The sequence below is a fragment of the Pinus tabuliformis genome, chromosome Q (genome assembly GCF_031772625.1).
Source record: "Pinus tabuliformis cultivar Carrire ecotype Pingquan chromosome Q, CPIR1, whole genome shotgun sequence".
NCBI classification, from domain to species: domain Eukaryota; kingdom Viridiplantae; phylum Streptophyta; class Pinopsida; order Pinales; family Pinaceae; genus Pinus; species Pinus tabuliformis.
Genome location: NC_142296.1, coordinates 876,021,726 through 876,049,227, shown reverse-complemented (window position 1 = coordinate 876,049,227; position 27,502 = coordinate 876,021,726). Strand labels below are relative to the sequence as shown.

General features: G+C 35.9%; 1 pseudogene; it reads right to left on the bottom strand.

The window, feature by feature from the left end:
* Positions 1 to 23,626: 23,626 nt before the first annotated feature.
* LOC149222299 (uncharacterized) lies at positions 23,627 to 24,585 on the bottom strand (annotated as a pseudogene).
* Between the last annotated feature and the right edge of the window lie 2,917 nt (positions 24,586 to 27,502).

The window sequence follows — 27,502 nt, the reverse complement described above, 5'->3', positions numbered from 1 at the left end:
CCGTAAAAATTATTTAAACAAAAACTTTCCATTTGAACGAAAGGAGGAGCAGAGTAGTGGAACCATGTGGCATGAATTGCGAGGTGAGAATATTCTTAGAGAATATTTTTAATGTATGTGAGGATCAGTTGTTGTTTAGGAGAACAGGTGTTTGGAGCATGGAAAATAAAATTCCCCCCCCACAATGTTCCATATCTATGTATGCATTTCCAGAGATCTTTGTCCCGCACAACAATACATATTAATGAATTAATTATCATTTCTAATTTTAGTTAGTGTTTAAGTTGAAGCTAGTGTTAAAATTGAATTTCATAGCAAGAGGTTGTGGTTACATGTTAAGATGAGAAAACTAGAAGCCTTACCTTTTTAAACAAATCTGTAAACGTTTCAGATGATGCATTTTGTGGTTAAAGTCCAAATGTTATCATGACCATGCAAAAACTATAATGGGAATTTCAGAGGAAGATTTAATGAAATTTTCTAGTTATTGTATATGCCTACAACTTTGTGCCAATGCCTCTGTCGATTGAACTGCAATTGTGAACAACCGTAAATGATGTAGATGATGTCATTTGGTCTCTAGACGGTAATATTTATGTCAATTAACTAAAATTGAGTTCTCATAAATTCTTTTGGAGCTTGAAGCATGAGTATAGAGAAAAGGAAAAAAGACAAATAGGAAGCTAGTTTACAGCTACAAGGCTTATTGATAGTTTCACAAAACAACCATCATTTCATAACATTGAAGAGTAAATGAAATTTAATACTCATACAATCTAAATGATTTGCAAGAAGATGACCTATGCACATGCATATTCAGTGAATTTCATGCTAAAAAGTTGATATTTACTCACATGTTTGTTTTGTATTAATCATATATACTAGTTCACTTTAATAGGGAGTTATTGGCAATGTTTTTGTGACATTTTCTGAATGTGTTGTGGTGAGACAAGAATTATATTTGACAATGAACAATAAAATTGTTGCTATTAACCTATTAACATGAAATATACAAATGACCACGAAATTTGTCAATGAAGATAGACTTTGGGACAATATAAAATCTCAATGCCAGTCTGATCACTGATACAAATATTTTGTGTTTATTTCATTTCGTACATTTTTGTGACCTAGGGTGCATATGTGTACATGATATGTCCTATGTAACATGTTTCACACACAAAATGGTAGCAAGTGGTGATTATATAAAGAAACGATAAATCTACAGTTAAAACACATTGAGAATTTTGTTGATTAATTAAGCATTTTTAAGTACAAAGTGACATTGTTTAGTTAGGTGAGGAAAGAATCTATTTGTAATGATAAAATTAACTCAAGTGTTCATATCAATAGGAAATTTCACTGGTCGACTACGTATCAATGGTGTTTGGAAGATATTTGGTGACGATGTTCATTTTTTCTTTGCAGGATGCGTTTAAGCGATGGGATATTTTTTAGAGCTTTCATTACCTTACATAAATTGTTATCTCTAAAGCTAGCATCACATAAGTCCACATCTTCAACTTCCAATTATGTTTTAAGCACATGTCTAACTATCATATAATATGAAATGTTTAACATAAGGCTATTGGAATACAATATTAATTCAGTATTGATGACAAGTTAGGGTTCAAGAAGTGGCATGCCATGGCAAGGGGATAAGTTTATCTCATAACAATGTAGTATGGTGTTCCTTGTTATTGATAACTAATACAGAATCAATATGTTCTTTAGGATCAATTGGGAATTGAGATGTGATCTTATGTGATTTTTTCAAGAAATAATGAATGTGAAATACATTCAATGCTTCAACAATCATGGTTCTTGCTTATGTATGTTGTGAGTATTTTAAAGTCTTGAAGCATTTTCGATGAGTTCAGCTAATTTGTGGTTACATTTTATCGAATGAAAATTATTTTCCTTGTTACACCAATAGGAGACATGAGATATGAAAGAAGTGCTTTTCGAAAGGTGCCGAAGTGAAAATTGAAACATATAAACTAAACTTTTCATGTCCCAATATTTAACAAGACAACGCTGCTAATTAATTGATTAATATGTATTGTTGTGTGGGAGGAAGTTGTGCAGAAGGGAAATTTCAGCACAATTATATTTTGTGTAATACTTTTTTTTTACATTCATGAATTCTTATTAAATGGAATTAATTTTTCAACTTTCATAAGTTTCTTTTGAACACTTCCATTTCGAGTAACAATTTCCTCGTATATTTATTTAGGGGTAAGTAGCAGGTTCACAAGTTTCTTTCGCACACTTCCATTTAGCGAAACACTTTTTCCATTCATGAATTCCTTTTAGATGGGATTAATTTTACAACCAAATTTTTTTTAGCGGTAAGTAGTGTTGAGAAAGTTGATAGTACATTGCGTGACTATGAGAAAAGACAAAATATGGCTGACAGATAAGTGAGTGAAGCAATTTCCAATGATCAGTGTCAATTCTTGTCTATGTTCAAAGATTTAGGTTTTTGGGTACATTGTATATGATGTTCCTTGTTATCGACAACTAACACAGGTTGGCGATGCCACTTAGGATTAATTTAAAATCGATAATTTAACTTCAAAGAAATCACCAATGCAAAAGATAATCATCACTTCAACATTGCAATTCTCGCTTTCGTATGTGGTGAGTATTTACATCCGATATACACATAAACCAAACTTTTCATCGCATAAAATTTAACAAGCGAAAACAATTAACTAGTTAATTAATATGTAGTGTTGTATGAGAGGGAGTTGTGTAGACTAAATGTTTAGGAGGAATGTATGCAGAGGTACAATAATGTTCTAGAAGAATTTTTTTATTGTTTTCTCTGCGCAACTGACTTGAACGTGTTGTGATAGTAAGCTTTGCACAGTAAATTTCAAAACCCCGTGTTACGTTATTCGTAAATCAAATTTGGTTCAACTTTTTTCACAATCCAATATCAAATATAGTGAATCAACATTGACATAGTGGTGGGGACCAACTCAACCATCAAGTTAGTTCATGGTAGAGGTAGTTGAGCACGCCTCACATAGTATTTATTTGTGGCTATCCTTGCACAATTTCTATTTATAGTTATTATTGACAATATCTAAGCTAATTTTCATGATCACAAATAATTCATATTTATTTTATATCTTAAATATGTCTCTTATGACATGTATATCGATGCTATTAAAGTAGGATCAAAGTGTGGAGTAAATGGACAAGATGGTTTTGAAATTTTGAGGTTTATTTCAATTACTTCCCATAAAAATTTGTTTTGGTATATTCAATGTTATTTATTGATAGGGTTGTGTGTACCAGTTTTTACATGAGAAATAGTAATAGTTGGTGATTGTAAAGGGAACTAAGAATTGTACAGTTAAACAGATTGACAACGTTGTTGATTGACAAAGTATATTTTAGTACAAAGTGAAAATGGCTAACATAGGAAGGAGAGAGCTTATTTCAACTGATAGGATTAACACACTTGCTAGTATCAATGAAAACTTTCACTAGTTGACTCTATATTAGTGGTATGTGAATATGTCAATAGAGGAGGAAAACGACAACAATATTTGGACTATAGGATTGGCGAATGTTGCATGTGCTATAGAAATCTTTGATTTCAAAGAAATTGTTTATATATGTGTAAATAATTTCCATTCAAGAACAAGAACAATTATGTTAGAAATGAAGAAGATTCCTATGAACCCCAAGGCATTCAGATAATTTCCTGAAGTCAGAAGCAGGTCGGGTTAACATTATTTTAGAATTCATTTCTTGAACTTCTCAGGTTCCTTCCGATATTTCTCTCCTAGATATTTCTTTGTTTACACAACTGTTTAGGGACTTATGTTCTCTCTGCACTTGTACAATGGGTCGAGAAACTACAACGAATGTCCCAAAATGAATTTTTGAAAAGTGTGCAACAAGAAATTCTTGTTGAGAATGCAACAAGATGATGGAGCTTAGTGGAAAGGAGTCGCCTTCACTAAGTGGGCCCGCAGGCAAATTATGGCACAAAGTCTATTTTTGGATCACAGCAGGAGTGATCACAGCGGGAGTGATCACAGCAGGGGTGATCATAGTAGGAGTGATCACAACAGGAGTGATCACAGCAGGAGTGATCATGGCCTATTTTTAGACTGCTAGTCAAAAATAGCAAAGTCAAATATTATTTTCTCATAATAATATTTAGACTATAAACTTTATCTTATTCTCTTGGAGCACTTCAGTTTGAGCTACAGATGTGGCACATGCAGCTGTCAGAAGGAAATACGTTTTCTTATGAGTCAGTTGAGCTATTGCATGCAGGACATTAGTTAGAACTCATGTGGTTGAGTTCTGTGGAGTTGGATGAGCAGTTAATGGAGTTGTGTTCAGTTTGACTTAGTTGAACCAGTTGTATTTAATCTAACTTATCAATAGACTAAGTGATGAGTTGTGTGAATTAGTTATTAATTAATTCATTAATTATTAGCTCATAATGCAACTAAATAATACATCAGTTAACTCAGTGCATGTACAGTTCAGTGGAGACAGGTGTTAGAGTTTGAGATTGCTATCAGTTGTGCATGAGATTTTGCACATGCATGGGATTGGGTTATGCCAATGATCTCTGCGTAGTGTGGGTCAATACCAAGAAATATAGCTTGTGCTCACGTGATTCCGAGTGTGGGTGATTCTCTTGAGGTAAAAACGAGTTTGGTTCAGCCATTCTCATTCATTCTCAGCAGGTACTGTGTAGTGGAGGCACGCAAGCAGCGGAGGAGATTTGGAGATCAGATCTGAGTTGTATTGTGTGTAACAGGTGGAGATAGTGCCGGATACTTGTGAGGAGTATTGTACAATGTAATGTTACATGTTCTCAATCATTAATATACAGATAGTGTGGGGTTTTCAGCTATAAGCTTTCCCCGGGTTACATACTGTGTTAATGTGTGCATGCGATTGATGTTTCATTGTCTTTAATGCTGCTAAATTGATGATCAACGTAGAGGAGGTTATGTATTATGCATGTATTCCACAATAGTGTATAATCGGGATAACATCTGTTGAATATGTGTTTATTATTCAAAATTTCTACATGGTATCAGAGGGAGCTGGTTGATTTGTAGAAAAAATTATACAGGATATTACGGCGAGGATTGATCATCAGATCTATTATTCATAAAGTGTTTAAATTTTATTTCTTCAGGCAGAATCTGTAATCAGGCCAGGTAGCCTCTGGATTCATCCTTCTTTTGGAAGGCGAGGTATCCGGTGAATTCCCATACAGTCGATCTCTGTACAAGAAATACTTTGTTCTCACGAATTTTAGATTAGAAGTGGTTGAGTTTTGAGCTGGTGGAATGGCGCTCAAGGATAAACTCAGAAACATCAAAGCTGAGAATGGAGATGCCACATATTGTTCGCAGAAGAAGAAAAATAAGCAAGCTATTGGATCTGCAGTGGGAGAGGCCTTAGCCTCACAGTTTGAGCAGGATTTTTCGCTGATCACATGCTTGGTATCAAGTGTGATGGGATCGGTATGGTTATTGGACAGTGGTGCATCTTCTCACATGACAGGAGATCTAGATTTTTTTTATGATCTGGATGAGAAAGATCTTGGAGTGCACATCGAGATGAGAAATGATGGTAGATACAGTGCGACCGGTATCAGTACCATTTCCTTTGAGAGGGAGTCTGGTAAACCCTTCAGAATGAAGGAAGTGATGCATGTTCCAAGATTGAAGAAGAATCTTATCTCTCTGGCGATGTTAGAAGACAAGGGATATGATGTTTTCTTCATCAAGGGAAAGTCTTTCTTGCGCAACAAGACAACTGGAGAAACCCAAAAGATAGGGGTTCGAGTTAGGAACCTTTATCAGTTGCATGTAGATGAATGGAAAGCCTTGAGCAGCAAGGCAACTGATGGAGACTTGGTGGTTGAGAGGGAGGGTATATTACCTCTCAACATGCAGAGCCAGAAGCAGTCTCAGACGATAGTGGAGGAGCCACGATTGGTGCAGCAGCTTTAGTAGGTTGTGGAGTAGCCACAACAAGGGAAGCTGAGTGGAGATTGAGTAGAGACATCTACTCATGCAGAGACCTCCAGTAGGGGGAAACTTTGAGCCAGGTGGGTTGAGGGATCACATGCAGCCATACCTCCAGGTAGGAGGTGGGGTGATGTGGATTGATCATCCCAAGGAGGAGGGGTAGGATCCTTGAGGTACCCAGCCTCTTGGATGAGACCTTGCTACGGGAGCCTCGATGTGTAGTAGCAGGAACTGACTAATTGGGTAGAGACAGATGCGGATGGAGCGGTAAAGAGAGTGACAGTGCAGGGAATCTGAGGACAGTGCATAGCATGTAGGCTGCAGCAATGCGAGAGGCACAAGTGTTTTGCACAGTGCTAGGTGGCACAGAGAGGTGTGCAATGGTGCGAGATGCATGGAGATGTTGCAGTAGCGCAGATGTCAGAGAGGGAGCACTTTTCAGCAGCAGGTAGATCTTCTGCATCAGAGTATGTTCATAGCCCAACAGAGTGGTCAGTTGGGAGTGTTTTTGTTCCAAGTGTTGTTGGAGCAAAGTGGACCGGGCAGATGTGTTGCATGCGGAACATTCCAGAGTTACAGGATTGGGTTTGAGAGGAAGCCTTTCTTGTTGAGAGGGAGTGTTGAAAAGTGTGAAACAATAAATTCTTGTTGAGAATGCAACAAGATGATGGAGCTTAATGGAAAGGAGTCACCTTCACTAAGTGGGCCCGCAGGAAAATTATGGCGCAAAGTCTATTTTTGGATCACAGCAGGAGTGATCACAGCAGGAGTGATCACAGCAGGAGTGATCACAGTAGGAGTGATCACAGCAGGAGTGATCATAGTAGGAGTGATCACGGTCTATTTTTAGACTGCTAGTCAAAAATAGAAAAGTCAAATATTATTGTCTCATAATAATATTTAGACTATAAACTTTATCTTATTCCCTTGGAGCACTTCAGTTTGAGCTACAGATGTGGCACATGCAGCTGTCATAAGGAAATACGTTTTCTTATGAGTCAGTTGAGCTATTACATGCAGGACATCAGTTAGAACTCATGTGGTTGAGTTCTGTGGAGTTGGATGAGCAGTTAATGGAGTTGTGTTCAGTTTGACTTAGTTGAACTAGTTGTATTTAGTCTAACTGATCAATAGACTAAGTGATGAGTTTTGTGAGTTAGTTATTAATTAATTCACTAATTATTAACTCATAATGCAATTAAAGAATACATCAGTTAACTCAGTGCATGTACAGTTCAGTGGAGACAGGTGTTAGAGGTTGAGATTGCTATCAGTTGTGCATGAGATTTTACACATGCATGGGATTGAGTTATGCCAATGATCTCTGCATAGTGTGGGCCAATACCAAGAAATATAGCTTGTGCTCACGTGATTCCCAATGTGGGTGATTCTCTTGAGGTAAAAGCGAGTTTGGTTCATCCATTCTCATTCATTCTCAACAGGTATTGTGCAGTGGAGGCAAGCAAGTAGCGGAGGAGATTTGGAGATCAGATATGAGTTGTATTCTGTGTAACAGGTGGAGATAATGCTGGATACTTGTGAGGAGTATTGTACTATGTAATGTTACATGTTCTCAATCATTAATATACAGATAGTGTGGGGTTTTCAGCTGTAAACTTTCCTTAGGTTACATATTGTGTTAATGTGTGCATGCAATTGATGTTTCATTGTTTTTAATGCTGCTAAATTGATGATCAACATAGAGAAGGTTATGTATTATGCATGTATTCCGCAATAGTGTATAATCAGGATAATCTCTGTGAATAAGTGTCATATTATTCAAAATTTCTACAGCATTTTCTATCTACTTTATCACTCATACAAAAGAATTATATATTCTACTAGGTTGACTTCGTCTTCAATGAATTAGATTTTTTATTATTCAATTTGTCTAGGAACAATAGATTATTTATGGTGGTGTGTCTGATAACAACCCTTGTGTCAAGCCATGTGTTTGACAACTTACCCTGTAATTCTTAATTCAATTTTAACGAAGAACCAATGGATTTTTGGTATCCAATATTGTGGAAGCACACTTATTTTTTTTTTGTTTAATTCAAGATATCTTTATGAATCAATCTAATTGCATAATAACTGGACAATAGCCTTATTGAATATCTTCATAGGCCCAATTTTTTCTATGTGGAAAATGGATGCATGAAGAAAGACAAATGAATATGGTAATTCAAATCTATGGTTTTGAAGATAAGCCATTGTTGTTGCCAATTTTGTTTTATAGACATGTATTTTTTTGTTGAAGTCTGCAAGAAATACCGTCATTGGCTAGTTATATTTGAATGGAAAAAGAAAAAATAATTTATTTCTTTGCCATTTATTGTTGGAGAAGTCATTATGAAGAATGTGTCTTACACTACGGATCTTGAAGAGTCTTTATATCCTTTTAATTTAAATGAAGCTCAACCCATTTAAGAGTTTGATTGAGAAGGCCTATTTAGGTCACACCTAGATACTCTTGGGTACAAGAACTTGTTTCCAAGAGTTAGAGAGAAATGCGAGGAAAGTTACAATGCACCAACAAATAATCAAGAGTTTATAATAGATACTAAATTTTTTTTTGAAGAAGACAAAGAAGGCACGAGAGGAAAATACAAGAAAAGAGGCACAAATCCTACACAACAATCTCAATATTGCACACCCAGTATTGGTCCATGTTCATCTTCGACTCAAAAAAGAAAAAAACTACTGCAAGTGAGAGACTAGTTCACGATGGGCTATCAGGTCGAAGAGATGATGAAGATCCTCCTCAAAGATTCCCTCCAGAAAGAGTGCACATGACTGAATCAACAAAATCCAAAAGTGTGCGCTAAATAGGGGACATTGAAGAAGCTATGGATGTGGAAGTTGGTAACACTATGGATTGGGTTAGTACGTTTTTGGTATGAAATAAGAACATGATGTAGAAAATTGTTGAAGAAATCATTGATTTCGATGACTTCCCTATCAAATCACAAAATGAAAATTATGATAGGGGTGGTAGAATATTGAGAATTATAAGAGTAAAGGTTTGCAATGAAAAGGTTATTGATCAAGCATAAATGAATTTTGATGTGTTTGGGGTTGGAGCGATAGGGCTCATGAAATTTCATCAAGTCACTAGTAATGTGCTTGCATAGTCTATTAGCCAACAACAAGCAAAAAATATGAGACTGAGAGTAAGAATAAAGAACTAGAAGATTCTATAAATCAAGGTCCTTTGTTAATGGCTCCACTCGCAATATGCACACCACCATTAGAAATTTCTACCTCTAGTACACCCCATAGATTTGATAAGCATTCCAACCTCCTTAATGAAGTGAAATAATATATTACCAATAATACATCTGAAAGGTTCCAAATCATTGAATATGCATGGAAAGGAACTTCTAATCTGTGACATTTAGTCCACAAAATTAAGTCATTTGTCGAGTGGGTCAAAAGTGATCTCGATGGAGATAGGGAATTCGTAGACAATGACTTACTTGCTTTTATTCAGAGGCTTGATTTACTGTTTGATTTAGAGAAGGAGAAAGAAGGACCCTCACATGCTAATCAAATGAAGCAGATAAAAGTTGGATGGTCTGAGAGAATCATAACATTAGAGAAAATTGTATTTGAATGTGGAAACATATAAATTAGAAGTGCCAATTATTATGTTAAGATGGTAGATATTGTCTAGGACTTAAATGGTATGTGCATCACATGTGAATCTATATTAAAATACGTTAGTGGTAGAAGTGAAGAAGTTAAAATAGTCAAACACAAAAGAGTTTGATAGTATAATTGATTTTACTACAAAGGAAAATGGAAAATGGCTAATTACTTTTGTTAATGTTAATGAAGATTACTTTGTCTTGGTTGTGCAACTGTAAGAAGTAGGGAGATTGAGGAGGAGATATTCAATGAATGTTTCAAACAAGGTATCAATGTCCCTCTATGAAATATTTCATTCAAGTTAAAGAGAAGGAATTCCTTTAAGAAATCATGAATCCAAAAGATAGATAGCAATCAAATAATCTCAGTCTACGCTTTCACATATTCTAAGTGTTTTCAAATCTTGGAAAATTCGTTTTTCTATTTATAGTGTTTAATTATTCAAGTTTGTTGGATACGTTATCGTGAACTAATATAATTCTTGGATGCAATTTCTCATTTTTAGCTGCAGGTGCCTTGTTGAAATTACAGCTCACCAAAGCCCAATCCCGTACGCCATTGGGGCGAATGCATTTACTTTTTACTATTTAAGTATCAATATTTTGATAAGTGCTTTTTGCAAAAAATATTATTCTTTGGACCATGACTCTGTATTCAATCCTCATTCCAATTCTGATTACTTTGTGTTCCAATTATGAGTTTGTTTACAAATCTTGAAAATAATTTTGAGACAATGTTTTGGATAAGATGTCGTATACATGTGAATCCAATGACATTGTGCAAAAATATCAATTTAGCATATGTTTTCGATAATTTTATTTAAGACTTTATATATTACCTAATATTTTGTAATTGATCATAATGAAAATTATGGTTCACAAGATCCCAATCACACTCTCCATTAGGACGAATGCATTTACTTTTGTGATTTAATTATCAAGATTTTTATAAGTGCTTTACATAAAAGATATTATTCGTTGGACAATGAATTTGTTTTCAATCATCGTTTCAATTTTGATTATTTTTTGTTCCAATTTTGAGTTTGTTTACCAATTATGTAAAGAATTATGAGGTAATATGTTGTATGAGATGTTATATAGGTCTGAATTCTTTGACATTGTGCAAAAACATTAATTGAACATATGATCGAGAATTTTATTTGAGCTTCGATATATTACTTACTGTTCCTGTAATCGATCATGATGAAAATGAATTTATAATTAATTTGTTCTAATAGCGATATTGTTTACCGATTTTGTGAAGAATTCTCAAATAATTTTTTTCATATGAACTTGTATAACTTTGGATTTAGTAGTGTTGTCTAACAACATTAATTGAACATAAGTTTAAGAATATATGTTTTTGAACTTTTATATTGTATCAAATGGTATGTAATTTATCACTATGAAAATGAGCATTCACAAAGAGTTTTGGATCTAAGATATATGTTCCATCTGTAGTATTTATTTTAATCATAGCTATGTTGATTCATATTTGAATCTAAATACAATTCTTGTCACTATAACTGTGTCGGTTACTGTTCAAGACCTCTGAAGCACAAAGATTGATTACTTTGTTCCAGTTCTGACTCTGTTCACTAGTTTTTTGTAGAATTTTGAGATAATATTTTTGCTTAAATTTTAGAGGATATACTTTGATATTTTATATTATATCTAAAGACTTAGTACCCAGTTCTAATTTTGAATCTCTTCATTGTTTCTGTGAAGAGTTCTGAGGTAATGTTTTGCATAACTTTTCGAGGATATGCTTTGACCTTTTATAGAAAAACTAATGCTTTTCTACTGATAAGAATGATCGTATTTATTTGTAATTAAGTAATAAATGTCAATTTAAACTGATTTTACTAGTTTTGGATCTATTTGTGTGTTGCACGCATAAATTAGGTGTAAGACTGAATTCCTCTGTTCATGTGCAATTGCACAAGGGCTCAAATGATAGTTATTGCTTTAAGTTGACAAATTCTTTACTTGCATACATTATTAATTTTTGCACAACGTTTATCTTGTTACATAACTTTCTTCTGCATAATAATTGGCTCTGCACATTCTTGTGCAACACTACTCTTTCCCTGTACATGTTTTTGAAGCACTTATATCCATCAAAATCCAATCTAAGCCAAAGCATTACATTATGTAGTAACACTAGAGAATAATACTTCAATAGATGTTACTTCAAATGAAACAAAAAACCTTTTTATTTTTTTATATTTGAATAATTTTATGAAAATACAAATTATTTTTTCTTATTTTCTTTTTGATGGTACAAATTATATGTTCTATTATTAAAATTAAAAGGTTATAGGCTTTAAGTGTACAAAATAAAAGATGTGTGGAAGACGGCTATGTGTAGGAGAGCCTTTATTCCCCATTTTCACATTTTTATACACATTTCCCCTCCACATACTTCTCTCACACATTTCTTCATAAACTAGGATAAGAGCTATGAGAGCGATTTTATCTTTCTTTATTTTTATGTGCATGTGTGTTAATTCCCATGGTATTTGACATACATGAAATGTCCCATAAACTTAATCAATCTTTTGTGACGTGGACTAACATTTATTTAAAAAAATAATTAAGGCTTAATCAACACATAATCAGGACATCATTCAAATGTTTAATATCATTTATTATGATGCATTATGTAATGAAAATTGTGTAGAGTCCATAAATGCGAAGAAGCTTTCATTGTGCAGATGAATATTTCTGTGGGCATAGTGCATAAGAAGATCATATATAATATTGATGAACATTTATCTCAGTTCCATTTAATCCAGTTGCTTAATATGAATTTAGTTGTGTGGAATGTGGAGGTGAAACTTGCAGAAATAATTTTGTGTCGATGCAAAGTGTTAGAGTCATTATTTTCATACTTCCATCAGTGATCAAAACTCCTCTTATCATATCATATTAGGGTCCCATTCTGAAATTTTTGTCATTCCACCAAGGTCCTCATTCAAAAGGTTACTCACTGATGGTAGCCCTAGTTAATTAAACCTCACTCTCCCTCAAAAATGAATACTTGTTGGCCCACTTTCATGTCTTACTGGGCATAGATCAAAAATAAAAGATCATTTCATCATGTCTTTATGCCAGTCAAGTCAACATGGAGTCTGGTCATTCAAGGTCCCATTAGATCATTAGGGTTTCCAAGGTTCCAATAAAACTCCATTCCATTGCATAAGACCAGCAAGTAAGGGGCGATAAAATAACATCTCTTCACCATGTGAAGATGATTTGTAAAGAGAAATTATTATTTCATCATGTAATTTTGAGTTCAAATGTAATATTTTTAATTTTCATTTTGTAATTTTATGTCATTTAAATGTATTAAGTACAAGGTTCCCAAGTTGTTAACTCAGTGTTCCGAAGATGCCAGACCATCAAAATATCAATTTGTAAAAGGAAATAGTCAAGTGAAAGGGTAAAGTTTCAAAAGTTAATTGAATGCCAAAGGGACTTGTCTTTTCCCAAGGGTGTCCAAATCATCATTTTCCACAAGCACTAAACCCTAATTTCCTCTCCCACTGAGCTAGGGTTGGCTATGGAATCAGAGACATCTGAGTAGAGGAGGAATAAGGTAGGTCATTTCAACAAGTATGAGTCCATTCCAATTCATAAACATCATGCCTCCATCATTTTTCAAGGAGTCATTCCAAGGGACAAATCATTTTCCACACATAGGGCTAGTTTTTATTCCAAGTATGTTTCCAAACAAACAGATATGAATTTTACAAAAGGGAGAGATTTTTTTGTCTATAATAGGCAAAGAATACAAAACCTCCTTCATTTTTTACACAGGTGTCATGGTTTTGGAGAAATGCCAAAAATACAGTTGCTACAAGAGAGTTGCTGCACTTCTAGAGTGACCTTGGGAAAATCAATTTTTATCCTAGCTGGAGTGTCAGAATGACTTTCTTGATGAGTCAAATGATAACTAGGAAGACATATCTTTCTAGTGAGCTACTATGAGCTCAATTTGGAGTTAAGACCTACAAAAGGTTCCTGCAAGAGAACATTTCATTTTTGCACCCTCATTCTGCACTTTTCGAACAGTCTTAGGAGAATCCATTTTTGGAGGGTCAAAGAAAATTCATATTGGAAAATTAAGGTAGATTTAGAAATTAGACACGACAATATTTTCAGTAAGCTATCTTGGGCTCAATTTGGACATTAGGAAGGCAGTCAACATCAAGCTGCAAGTGGAGGGTGCATTCTGAAACTGTAGGGCGTGTTCAGAACTGGTGTTGCACATTTGCCAAGAAAAATAGTGTATTTTCTAAGGGCACTACGCTCCTATAAGTGGAGGACACATTTGACCATGGTGCTGAACCTTTGCTTAAGAACAACCAAATAACCAGATGTTTCCCAAAGCGCCCTACATTTCTCCAAACACCAAAATTTGCCATAAAGGTGCTCCAACAATTCCTCACCTCCTTCCATACCCCCAACATCTTCATTCCACTTCATCATTTCCCTAGGGTTTGAATCCAATAACCCATGTTTGAATAAGAAAACATCGGTCAGAGTGAGGAAGAAAGACAACAGAGGAGGCAATATAAGAAAGGAGGGAGAATCATTAGACATGAGCCAACCAACACTAGAGAACCCATGGCATCTCCCATCACTATGAAAATATTTAAACATATGGAAAATATGGTGAAAATCTTGATGAACAGGTGCCAAGAAGTAGGCTAAGGACTAGAGGCCTAAAGAGAGCTTTGGATCAAGAAAGACAAAAGGAGGCACAATTAGCCAATGAGCTCACCCTAAATGAGCAATTCCCCAAAATTGTGAATGAGAACTGGGAACATTAGCAAGAGAGGGTGAACACCCATATGGAGGGCCTCTTAGACAAGGAAAAAAGTGCTATTGACATGCAGAGAAGGATGGCTAAGTACTATGCCATTAGAAACAAAATTGCAAGAGCCAAGCTCAAAAGAGCTCATGCAAAAATTGAAGCCTTGACCAAGCAAGAGGAGAAAAAAAAGCTAGATATCCTTGCCGAGGCATCACTCCATGCCTCAAACAGACGATCAACCATTAGATCACCAATTTTGACAATTTTTTACCAAGTTTTGCAAGTTATAATTTTCTGTGTTTTTTAAAGTATTTTCAACACAACCAATATGTCAAATGTGCAGCACCTAGGGTGCTACACTCTTTTCTGAGGCAACTGATGGACAAAAGGACAAATTTTTTGGATTTAGAATGATGAGGACATGCACCCTATGCATTTGCAACTTATTTGGAGGAAAATTGGTCAGCCAAAAGGGTCAAAAACCATAAAAAAAAAAACCACCTTTCTGCCTCTTTTTTCAGCCTTATCGTTGCACCTTTACCAGTCTTGGGAGATTAGAATTCTGACAAGGAAAATGACCTCCAAATAGAAACTTAAGGCATATATAGAAATTATACTTGAAGGTCTTTCCAACGAGCTATCTTGGAGCAAATTTGGACACTGGGAAGGCACCCAAAAGCAGCTCTAAAGTTGGAGGGTGTGTTTGACACTGAGAGGGCGTGTTTGACAGTGTTCTCCAATTTTCATTGTTTCTCTCCAAATTGAATTTCACCTTTGGGAAATTGATTCTTTACTCATTTAGTTGATGAATATGATGTAATTATTATGTTTTTTACTGTTATGGTAAATACATCAGTCAAATGGCCTACATGGCATGTAATGAATCAGTTTGCTAGAGTTTGGGATGAGTCACTTTGACCACCCTACATTCTAGCTATTAGTTCATCCTTTCTTGCAACTACCCCTCCTCTCTTGGATTCGACCCTTGAGGTTAGGATGAGTTGGTTTGAGGCCTATATTATGTATTTTATTAGTCATTTTATAGGTTGGACTCTCTTGGAAGTTGTATTAGCTTTCAGACTTTGGCATGACCTAATTCATCCTCTGACCTAATTCACTCATCCTTATGACTACCCAACCAAATCAAATCAAAAAACACTCTGCACTTTACATCTAGCCTAAAAACCTAATCTATCTAGCCCTCTTGGCTATGATCCTTTGGAGAGAGCCCTCTCTGGCTTGGTAGGGCTAGCTACCAAGTCAAAAGATTGGTCTGTGGTTACCTCAGCTGGACTCTTCCTCAGCCTTGGAGATCCGGAGGAGTGATAACATATTGGCACCGTTGCCAGGGACAAAAGCTCTATCTTCCCTGAGAAAGAACGAAAATTATTTAGGTCTAATTGTTGATGGTGAACAATAGTTTGACACATAGGAAGGTTGTACCATTCACCTGGCGACTCCATTGACTGAAAGATCTAGAAAATCAACACTTCATGGCGACTTCACTGCATTACGATCAGTAGCTTGAAGAACTTTCAAGATGGGATCTGTTGCAAGAAGGTATGCTCCATTGAAAAGAGATCACATTCTAGCTTCCCAAATAAAATTCCTAAGGTAAATTGGCAAAGAAATTTGACTATGTTCAAAGATGGGAAAGGTTATGATGTTGGTCTTCATCTGGTGAGATTTCACATGCATGTGCGTAGATTAAAGATTGATTTTCTTGAAGACTGCTTGATGAATATATTCATGGCCACTCTGGAAGGTGAAGTCCAATCTTGGTATGAAAGTTTTTCTCCTGCTTGTATTTATTGTTTAAAGTATTTTCATACCATATTCTTTGAAATGTATAACGAACCTTGTCCATCCTTAATATTAGCTCAGAACTGTTGTAAACATGTTAATAGTTTTATTGAAAATCTTGAGAATGTTTATGGAGATGATGAATTCATGGACGATGAGATCATGGAAGCCCTGTATGAAAATCCATTTCAGCAACATAAAGAAAGCTTAGAGGATACTTGTCAAGATGCTTAGGAAAGTTTGTAGCAAGCCGAAGATCTTTCTATAGTTGAAAATGATGGAAGAAAAGGTCTTATTTCAGATCTGCTTCCAGCAGAAGATGGTATGAAGGAAAATCAATTTCTAATTTCAGATTATGATAAGGTCAAGCTGACTATTCCATATCTAGATGCAGATTGTGATGATGAAGAGTATGTTGTTTTGAATCCCATGAAGGAGACCTCTATTGTTGATATCACCTTGAATGAAGAAAACCAAGTTATCAACCCAAGTGTTCTCATCCCATCAGAACAAAGTCTTCAAAAGGAGGTAATCCAGTCCCTTTATGAAAAACGAGACAAGATCTTTATTCAAGTAAGTGAAAATTATTCTTTGGACGACTCAGTGGTAAATGATAGAAATTTCAATTTGAGTTTCAAAAACAATGTGATGAAGCTAGTCACTTTGATACACAAGACCATATTCAACATCCTTGTGAATCTTTAGGAGAGAAAGAAGACAATTACTGTTTTAGCAAAAGAAAACAAAAACTACTTTCTCCTCTATCAGAATATGAGATAGATCAACTCCTGAAAAGTCATGTTACAACACAAGCTAATGCAGGTTTGCAGTGTTCACATAGTCGAGAAGTTGTTAGTGAAACTTCTTCCACTTTTGAAAATGAAAATATAAGTTTAAAGGAGGACAATCTTGAAATTAGATTTATAGATCAGCAGGAAGAAAGACAATCTACCTTTTCAATGTTCATATCTGATGAAAATATATAGGAAATTGTTGTGAGGAAACCAATTTATGATGATTATTTCCTACCTGGAGATCAGCTAACAGATATTGTTTTCTTTCATGAAGATGATAGGTTTGTCATGATTGATAATCTTGAAGAATGTTTTCTGTTTAAGAATGACTTAGACTATGAAATTGAGCAGTATGAGCCTGAGAGAGACAATATGCCAGAAATCAAGTCATAATTTCTCATTCTTGAGGAATTTACAGTGAACACTCAGATAGCAGAATGTTATACTTCCATATGCCTTCCTATCAATCAACAACTAATTGTTCTTTCAAATCAGAATGAAGGGAGTACTTGTATTTTTGCTGCTAGATATCAAGACAAGGTAATGCTTTCAGATTTTCAAGATCCCTTCAACAATCTTTTGCAATCATTGGAGGGGATGAATGGTTTCTGGTTTTCTAGCATAAGCCTTCGTTTCAGTTGTTATTGTGATTTGCCTACATGTACGTCATTCTGCCCACTCGGGGAAAGTGAGACAAAAATTTCAGTAAGTTTCCATCTGCTCGATTGGTTACATTGGAAGGCGCACTTCACATGATTATGCATATTTCTTCACTAGGCAGGTGGTTGTCATCAAGATTTGAAGCTCTCAAATCTCGATGGTTTATTGCCATTAATAAGCTTTGTAAGTACTTGTTCCGGTTAAGTAAGTCTTGAGTCATTTTTCAGTCAATTTCAAGTCAGTTTGTGTCATTCAAGTTGTCAGCGTTTAGTCATGCAATTCAGTTAAGTTTTTGACCGTATTGGCCCACATGGTGAGGCACTTAGTCTATGGTGTTCTTGATACCTCCAAGGAGCTTCCATCCCAAATAAGGCCAATGTTAGAGTCAGTATTTCCATACTGCCATCAATGATCAAAACTCCTCTTTCGATATCATATTAGGGTCCCATTCTAAAATTTTTGTCATTCCACCTAGGTCCTCATTCAAAAATTTACTCACTGATGGTAGCCCTAGTTAATTAAACCTCACTCTCCCTCAAAAATCAATACTTGATGGCCCACCTTCATGTCTTACTGGGCATACATCAAACATAAAAGCTCATTTCATCACGTCTTTATGCTAGTCAAGTCAACATGGAGTCTGGTCATTCAGGGTCCCATTAAGTCATTAGGGTTTCCAAGGTTCCAATAAAACTCCATTCCATTGCATAAGACCAGCAAGTAAGGGAAGATAAAATAACATCTCTTCACCATGTGAAGATGATTTGTAAAGAGAAATTCTTATTTCATCAGGTAATTTTGAGTTCAAATGTAATATTTTTTATTTTCATTTTGTAATTTTATGTCATTTAAATTTAATAAGTACAAGGTTCCCAAGTTGTTAACTCAATGTTCCAAAGATGACATACCATAAAAAGATAAGTTTTTCAAAGGAAATAGTCAAGTGAAAGGGTAAATTTTCAAAAGTTAAGTGAATGCCAAAGGGAGTTGTCTTTTCCCAAAGGTGTCCAAATCATCATTTTCGACAAGCACTAAACCCAAATTTCCTCTCCCACTAAGCTAGGGTTGGCTATGGAATCAGAGATATTTGAGTAGAGGAGGCATAAGGGAGGTCATTTCAGCAAGTATGAGGCCATTCGAATTCATAAACATCATGTCTCCATCATTTTTCAAGAAGTCATTCCAAGGGACAAATTATTTGCCACACATAGGGCCAATTTTTATTCCAAGTATTTTTTCCAACCAAACAGAGATGAATTTTACAAAAGGGAGAGAGGTTTTTTTCTATAATAGGAAAATCATAAAACACCTCTTTCAAGTTTTACACAGGTGTTATGGTTTTATAGAAATGCTAAAAATACAGTTGCTACAAGAGTGTTGCTGCACTTCTAGAGTGACCTTGGAAAAATCATTTTTTCTCCTAGCGGGAGTGTCAAAATGACTTTCTTGATGAGTTAAATGATAACTAGGAAGAAATATCTTTCCAATGCAATATCATGAGCTCAATTTTGAGTTGAGTAAGACCTCCAAAAGGTTCCTACAAGAGAACATTTCATTTTTGCACCCTCATTCTGTACTTTTTGACCAGTCTTGGGAGAATACAGTTTTGGAGGGAAAATCAAATCCATTTTGGGAAATTAAGGTAGATTTAGAAATTATACACAACAAGCTTTCCAGTGAGCTATCCTAGTCTTTAACACTAGGAAGGTAGTCAAAATCAACCTGCAAGTGGAGGGTGCATTTTGAAATTGGAAGGTGCGTTCAGAACTGGTGTTGCGCGTTTGCCAGGAAAGCCAGTGTATTTTCTAAGGGAGTTGCACTCCTGTAAGTGGAGGGTGCATTTGATTGTGGTTCTGTGCCTTTGCCTGATAACAACCAGTGGTTTCCCAAATCACCCTACATTTCTCCAAACACCAAAATGTACCACCAAGGTGCTCTAACAATTCCTCACCTCCTTCCATACTCCCAACACCTACATTCCACTACATCATTTCCCTAGGGTTTGAATCTAATAACCCATGGTTAAAGAAGAAAACATAGGTCAGAGTAAGGAAGAAAGACATGAGAAGAGGCAATATAAGAAAGGATGGAGAATCATTAGAGATGATCCAACCAACCCTAGAGAACTCATGGCATATCCCATCACTGTGACAAGCTTTAAGCATATGGACAATATGGTGAAAATCTTGATGAATGGGTGCCAAGAAGAAGATCAAGGACTAGAGGCCTAAAGAGAGCTCTGGAGCTAGAAAGAAAAAAGGAGGTAGAATTAGCCAATGATCTCACCCTAAATGAGCAATTTTCCAAAATGGTGAATGAGGACCGGGAACATTGGCTCAAGAGGGTGAACACCCATTTGGAGGTCCTCTTAGACAAGACCAAAAGGGATATTGACATGCAGAGAAGGATGGCTAGATACCAAGCAAGAGGAGAAAAGAAAGCTAGATATCCTTACTAAGGCATCACTCCATGTTTCAAATAGATGAGCAACCATCATCTCACCAATTTTGACAATTTTTACCAAGTTTTGCAAATTATAATTTTTTGTGTTTTAAAGTATTTTCAACACAGTCAATATGTCAAACGAGCAGCACCTAGGGTGATGCACTCTTCTTTGAGGCATCTGATGGACAAAAGGAAAAAAAAATTGGATTCAGAATGATGAGGAAATGGACCCTGTGAATTCTCTAAGCATTTGGAGGAAAAATAGTCAGCCAAAAGGGTCAAAAACCACTAAAAAATCACCTTTCTACCTCTTTTTTTGGCCTCGTCACTGCGCCTTTACCAGTCTTGGTAGATTGGTATTTTTATATGTAAACTGAACTCCAAATGGAAAATTGAAGGCACATTTGGAAAGTAGACTCAAAGGGATTTCCAACGAGCTATATTGGAGAAAATTTTGACACCAGGAAGGGACCCAGATGCAACTATGAAGTTGGAGGGTGTGTTGGACACTAAGAGGGCGCGTTTGACAAAGGAAGGGTGTGTTTGACAGTATTCTCCAATTTTCACTGTTTCTCTCCAAATTAACTTTCACCTTAGGGAAATTGATGTTTTACTCATGTAATTGATGGACATGATGTAATTATTATGTTTTTTACTATTATCTAGGGTAAATACATAAGTCAAATGGCCTACATGGCATGTAATGAATCAGTTTGCTAGAGTTGCGGATGAGTCACTTTGACCACCCTACACTCTAGCTATCAGTTCAACCTTTCTTGCAACTACTCCTCCTCTCATGGATTCGACCCCCGAGGCTAGGATGAGTTGGTTTGAGGCTTATATTATGTATTTTCTTAGTCATTTTATAGGTTGGACTCTCTTGGATGTTCTAATAGCTTTCAGACTTTGGCATGGAATATATTGGATGAAGTTGCATCTATTTTGGTGGGATTCTTGTGGCATGGTATTTTGATCTTGTTTCTTCTTCAGTTTCATATGCATGAATCTTTTGTTCCTTTCATGATCCATTTCACTCTAATTGTGTTTGATTTTCAAGGTGTGATAAGTAGAAATCATCTTTCTATGCTCTGTTTTGGGAAAATCATCATATATTGTTTCATTTCTTCAATTTAAAAAGAATTCATGACCCTCATGCTCCTTTTAGCATCTCACTAGTCTAAACCATCTCATCACTATACTACTAAGTTTAAATTACCTTACCTAACTTTCCCCATCAGATGTCTGTAATTCAAATTCACTTTGCCCTAACCTAGTTCATCCTCTGACCTAATTCACTCATCCTTCTCACTACCCAACCAAATCAAATCAAACAACCCTCTACACTTTACATCTAGCCTAAAAGCCTAATCTATCCAGACCTATTGGCTATGATCCTTTGGAGACAGCCCTCTCTGCTTGGTAGGGCTAGTTACCAAGTCAAAATATTGGTTTGTGGTTACCTCAACTGGACTCTTCCTCAGCCTTGGAGATCCAGAGGAGTGATAACGTACTGGCATTATTGCCAAGGATGAAAGCTCTATCTTCCACGGTGTTATCTCAAAATCAAGGCCTGATAGGCTGTTGTGATCAGGCAAACTTTAAGTAACTATTTCAAACCTACTTTAGGCTGAGGCTTAGCCTCCCCAACCTGAGAGGGCTCTCTCAAAGGGTTAATGATTTTACTTTGAAGATTAAGATGGCTAACTCTTATGAAAAATTCGAACAAAAGTATATGAATGGTTGAAATATCAATTAACAAAATTCCATTGGGACATGGAGTCAAGGTGTGTTTCAGTACAACAATGAGATTAAATTCACATGGAAGTCAGGGCATAGAGGGCTTTCACATAAAAGTAGAACAGAGATATTATGTAGGAACACAGTCCACAAATACATGAAGGAAATTAGAGCATCTTCAAATGAGTTCTAAGTAACATGTATCTGTACTACTGCAAGTAAGTATAGGAAAGAAACCATGAAGAAAATCAAACATTAAAAACCCTTGCTGAATCCTGAGTAGTGAAATCAACTCCTTATATTATCCTGAAAACATACAGTCACATACAATAACACAAAGTCCTCTGTTTCTTTGAGAATTTCCCACCCTTATTACATTGCTCTTTCTCCTATATATAGAGCTCTTCTACCTAACTGAGATTCCTCCTCAATTGTGACGGGAACTCGAACTTTCCTTATCATCACACCTATTAATCTTAAAAACTAACTAATAAATACAACTGACTGCTAACTAGCAATTTAAGAGACCTAAGACAATTAGGATTCTAATTCTACATCATGCTGAGCATAGCAATTATTACAATCAAGATTCGTTCTCTGACAAGTGGTCTCCTTTAGTTTAGCTGTGGTAGGTGTTTGTAGCTTCCTGCTGGCCCTTAATGTCACATCTTCTCCATTGCTCCTGAAAAGTAGGAAAGTGCCCCTATTTATCTACTTTGGTTTTCCTCAGAGATATTCGAAACCAATGAACCATGTCCTTCTTATTTGATTATACAAAAATATATAAGAATACCACGTCCTTGATGTGTTGTCGACCTTTTCCATGTGTGAAGACAAAACCTCCTCCAAGTTGTCTGACATATCATGAACTGTAGTAACTCTGATCACTTTATAACAAAAAGTTTAAAGTTCAAACATATGTTTCCTCCACTTGTTTTTCCATTGTTTAATGTTGACACCTGTTACATGATCCTTTGAAGAAATTCCTTTTTTAAAAAATTTCCCTCGGTCCCTCAAAATTGGTTGACTGAGTTTTAATTATGTAGCTATAGCAGTTTTGTAGCGCACTACGAAACTGTTGTGCATTATGTGTCCTTTTCAGCAGTTTCGTAGTGCGCTACGAAACTGTTGTGTAATCACAAAACACAGTTTATCACCAAAATCTGAATGTCTTGAGCTTCATTACCTTGAAATGTCTCTTTTCATGTGCCCTGGAGCTTTTCAAACTGAATATATATATGGACCCCATTCTTCAAGGCATGTATGAAATATGCAACCTTGGCATTTGTGAAAGAATCTTCAAATAACAAGGAAGAAGAGATGTATGCCAATCATTGGAAATGAAGACAACATCCTCCCAATAAGGTCCACTAAAGTGTTCATTTCTTGAGAGATTAAGAATCCTTGGAGCTTCAATAGCTGCCTGACATAATAGGGTAAAACGAAGTTCATTGTCTTGGTAGTCCACCCCAGTATGTCAAATTTTTAGCATTAAAGAAAAATATATGAGGGCCCTTTTTAGTATAATGTTTCAGACTTCATGGGTAATCCCTTTTCACTAAGGAAAATCACAATAAAAATCTCTAATATGTCAGATTTGTTGTATTAAAAAAAAATATAAGGGCCAGGGCACTCGAAGGCCTTCTCAAAGGGTTGGGAAGAGACCCTTTTCAGTATATGTTTTGGACTTCATGGCAAGACCTGTAAACATAATTCAAATAAAGATTTGTTGTTGTCTCTAGCCATGAATTGACGATCAACATGTTTCTTCTGTATTCATCTCTGCGTCGGCGTTGCTTACTGTACACAACCCAAAAGATAATTGAAAGCATTATACCAGTTGAGATGAGTGCTAAGCCAATGTAGACCCAGAGAAGATGTTGTTGAAGGCCAGGGCAATAATCCTCAGTTATGGTACCAGAAGTTTCCCTCACAAACGTATAGTCCTGCAAATTCACGAGGAAAGGAGTGCAGTGATACAAACCATAGCTGATATTAACTGCTAGTACTAACTGTTTGTAAATATCCGGTGTTATCCGACCAGTTGTTGCACATATTCCAAATGATGAAACTGTGCATGTATAGTTTTTCCATACTTGTGGTGCATTTGTGAGATTAACTTCTCCAGCATTGCATTGTCGATCATCCAGCCGACCAGTGTAAGGATTGCAAAGTGTAGGCACTAGACGACCAGATTGATTATAATAAAGAGGGCCAGTGTTTGGTGGAAAGTTACTATTAGCAACAGTACCTAGCACCTTGTTCACAAATGTTACCACTTTACTCGCTACTATTTTTCTCTGATTTAAAGATTGTTAAGTTGTTACCACATCTACACAAGGCAGAATGCGGTCAAGGGCGGTATCTTCATAAGGATGTGCAACCCACTCTTTCATGGTGATGCAGGCATCTCCAACTGCACTATTTAATAAAATGAACACTCCACAAAAAATAAATGTTCCCACTACAAGAAACCATGCACCAAGTACCAAAAAGTTAACCAGAGTCTTGAGTCCAAGAATAGAAAATAAAATTCCAAGAAATGCCAGAACCAGCATTGCTGCAGCCACCACAATTAAGGTCAATCGCAACTTCTCCAGTACATCCCTTATTTTCCGAGAATTATTTTTGGTTTTGGACTCTAGATCATTTGCTGCCCTCAATGAGCTGCTCTCACTGGTTGTGCATTGATGTCCACTGCTCATTGGACTACAAGGCAGCTTCTGCTCTGGCATTTGAGAACACAGAAGTGAAGCAATTACTCCTGTTATTTTCTCAATCCAATCCATACAATCTATTGCACTCTCTGCTTGGTGGTGATCAATTTTATTTGCCAGTTGTCATCTGTAACGGGTGCCATTTGACCCAGCAATACCAATTTTGTCCATATCTTGAGAAATATAAGCCCAAAAGCCCAATCTTGAAAGAAAACTAAACTTGGACTAACACTAAACCTTTATAATCAAAATGATGTGAACAATTTAGAAATTGTTTCTTAGGTGATAACAGGTGGCTCCACTTGGGATAGTGTGCTCCTGTAGTACACTAAGAACTCGCAGGTCCAGTGCTTTATCCTCTTATGACAAATGGACAATTTGCTTGAAAATCATCCTCTTCAAGCTTCTTGGGCCTTCACCTTGGGCTTAAACTTGATGATCACTGTAGGAGAAAGAAATCTATATCTACTAAAAAAAATGCTCAGTCACCTTTGAGCTTATTTTCATTTTCCTACCTACCTACTAGCTGCAATTTGCACTTTAGGTCAATCAATATGATATTTCCAATAAAGCCAATCAATTGTCCTTTCTGATATTGGAGGCTCTTGACTACATTCAACCTCAAAATAACCATGATAGTGAGATGACCAAATCAGCTTATAATATATATGATCTTCATAATGCAAATGAAAATGAAATACTGATGTGCAAAACTTTGCCATGTATTCATTTATAGGGTCAAAGAAAACATGGTTAATTTGATGATCACCATAACATTCTATCTCTTCAGACAACTGATCCTCAGCCACACAAGATTCCTTTGATATGTTATCCAACTGCTTTTCTGAATGATTCTCACAAACAATGTAATTTTCCTCCTTATTATGATCATTTATTGATGTAAGCTGCTGAGAAGTCTAACATAAAAAATCAACCTTTTCCTCTGCCTGAGGGTTATAAAAGCTATCTTCCAGTACTTCTTCTTGGTGTTTGCAATCAATTTCATACTCTTTATGATCCGAAGCCTGACAAGTCTGCTACATCTCTACATCAATATCAGAGGATTGAACATGGTTTTCATAAATAAACCCTTGCTGGCTTTCATGTTGCATTTCATGGGATGTTATACTTTCTTCTTGGTTTTGTAATGTATTGTTATGAAGAACCTCTAAAATTTCTTCATCCGTAAACTCATCATCATCATAACAATCCTCCAAATATTGAATAAAACTTGTAGAATGTTTACGACAATCTTTGACCAGCAATAAGGAGGGATGGCACTCTTTATACATGTCATAGAACACATCATGGAAATCAGCAAGAGAATATAATGAACAATTTTCCAAACTTAATTTTCCAAACTTTTATACCAAGACCATGTTTTTCCTTCTAAAGTAGTCATAAACATCCTCATGAGACAATCTTCACAGAACTGAACCTTAAGATTGCGTATATGCATATGAAACCTAACCAAATGAAGAGCAGCATTGCCTTTCTTTTCATCTTTGAATATTGGAAGATCCTTTAACCAATCAACCTTTGGAATAGGATTTGGAAAACCAGGGATATGAGACCGATTCATAGGAGCATACCTGGAATTCATTCTTGCAGTGGAATTCATCCTGAAACTTCATCAAGCTACTGATCTTCTAGCAGTGGAGTCACCTTCCAATTTGTGTTTTGATGTGTGGAGTCGCCAAAGTAGTTTTGCAGCCTCGAAAAGATGTCTGAGCTCCTGCTACCTTTACAATTTTAGCCTCTTAATTTCGGGAATGAATAGACTTCGAGCTCCCGGCAGACGCACCAAAATGTTATCTCAAAATCAAGCCTTGATAGGCTGTTGTGATCAGGCAGACATTAAGTAACTATTTCAAACCTACTTTAGGTTGAGGCTTAGCCTCCCCAACCTGAGAGGGCTCTCTCAAAGGGTTAATGATTTTACTTTGAAGATTAAGATGGCTAACTCTTATGAAAAATTCGAACAAAAGTATATGAATGGTTGAAATATCAATTAACAAAATTCCATTGGGCCATGGAGTCAAGGTGTGTTTCAGTACAACAATGAGATTAAATTCACATGGAAGTCAGGGCATAGAGGGCTTTCAAATAAAAGTAGAACAGAGATATAGTGTAGGAACACAGTCCACAAATACATGAAGGAAATTAGAGCATCTTCAAATGAGTTCTAAGTAACATGTATCTGTATTACTGCAAGTAAGTATAGGAAAGAAACCATGAAGAAAATCACACATTAAAAACCCTTGCTGAATCCTGAGTAGTGAAATCAACTCCTTATATTATCCTGAAAACATACAGTCACATACAATAACAAAAAGTCCTCTGTTTCTTTGAGAATTTCCCACCCTTATTACATTGCTCTTTCTCCTATATATAGATCTCTTCTACCTAACTGAGATTCCTCCTCAAGTGTGAGGGGAACTCGAATTTTCCTTATCATGACACCTATTAATGTTTAAAACTAACTAATAAATACAACTGACTGCTAACTAGCAGTTTAAGAGACCTAAGACAATTAGGATTCTAATTCTACATCATGCTGAGCATAGCATTTATTACAATCAATCTTCGTTCTCTGACAAGTGGTCTCCTTTAGTGTAGCTGTGGTAGGTGTTTGTAGCTGCCTGCTGGCCCTTAATGTCACATCTTCTCCATTGCTCCTGAAAAGTAGGAAACTGCCCCTGTTTATCTGCTTTTGGTTTTCCTCAAAGATATTCGAAACCAATGAACCATGTCCCTCTTCTTTGATTATACAAAAATATATTAGAATGCAACATCCTTGATGTGTTTTCGACCTTTTCCATGTGTGAAGACAAGACCTCCTCCAAGC